The sequence below is a fragment of the Cyprinodon variegatus genome, unplaced genomic scaffold (assembly GCF_000732505.1).
Source record: "Cyprinodon variegatus isolate N-32 unplaced genomic scaffold, C_variegatus-1.0 Scaffold3051, whole genome shotgun sequence".
Lineage (NCBI taxonomy): Eukaryota > Metazoa > Chordata > Actinopteri > Cyprinodontiformes > Cyprinodontidae > Cyprinodon > Cyprinodon variegatus.
In genome coordinates, this window is record NW_015153504.1 from 1 (window position 1) to 1,448 (window position 1,448).

Consider the following 1,448-nt stretch of genomic DNA (forward strand, 5'->3'; position numbering starts at 1 on the left):
TACCTAATCAATATTTTCTGATGAAAATATACAACACTTGCTGTTTAATCTCATCATTTGATTTTGATAGCTGGGGAAAATATGGCAATATATAGTGATACTGCAATATCGTGATAATATCTTATCGTGACCCAAGTATCGCGACATGTATTGAATCACAGCACTCATGCCAATACTCACCTCTACTCACTAGAGTGAAACGAGCTGCCTTGGAAATTTGTGCAATTTTGTGCTGAAAGCCCTAAAAAGAAAAGGTGACGACGTATTTGGACAAAGACATGGCTGAGCAAACGTAGCTAGAAGAAAGACAGAAAGAACTCCATTTCACTCGCACCCTTTCAAACATGTTTGATTTTCTCCCGACCTTAAAATTCCTGATCAGGCGGTGGTGTTGAGAAGCTAAATTGCACCTCGTTACCCCCTGTACACTACAAGATGCACCAATCAGGCTGAAAGTCGGCCTGATCGAAAATTTCTCACACGACTGGAGAATCGGCCCGAAAAAGGGCAAAAAGTCATACAGTGTATGCCTGGCTTAAGAACAATCTGACCCAAGTAAAATTAACCCAGGAGTTACAGAACCAGCAGCAGTAAGTTCCTATCAGCATGAAAATATCAGGCTAGGCTCCAAAACAGCTAGGCTTGATAAACGTCCACTGATGTGATCAGGATCAGAGGGTTTTTGGAGAAATGGCGGTGACTGTGAGCTTCTGGGCTGCAGCTCCGTTTTTTAGGACCTGGGAACATCTAGAAACCAGCTTTTCATCGATAAAATAAACTTATCGAGCCCCCACCTTCAGGATGTCGGGGTCCTTTGCGAGCCGCAGCAGCTTGCAGGCCTTCCCCAGGCCGATGCCGTGCAGGGAGGGGAGATAATCACAGCCGGCCAGGATGCACATGTAGCGGAACTTCTCCTGGGTGAAAACGTCCCCCAGGGAGCGGCAGCGGCCCAGGTTGTTCAGGTCGATCTCCACCCCGTTGCCGTGCTTGTCCATTTTGAGAATCACCTACAAACAAGAAAAGATCAAACATGGTTCCTAGCGACTGATGAGACAAAGGACCAGGAGCACTTCACCCCCTGAAACCACTAGCTTTAGCATTAGCAGGTCCAACCTCTCAGCAGTAACTGCTGCTGGATGTCTGTATTTAGTGCCTCTGGTCTGAACTTCATGCCTGGATGAAACATTTACTCTGTCCAAACTAGAGCAGCGCTGAGCCGTCTGAGGGCCCCTGGAAGATAAGAAGAGCTAATGTTGGCCTAAAAACCCAGAAGGCTGCTCTATGGGCCCTGCTGTCTTTGGGGCTCAAGCAGGGAATCGGCTGTTCTCCAGCACCGTCCCTCACCATACTCCCTGCTAACTGGTCACTGATCAACCTGAGCAGCTCCTTCGTGGCGGGAGGAGCCAAAGCTAGAAGTGGTTCCTAGAATTTCTAAAAGTAGAATGGGA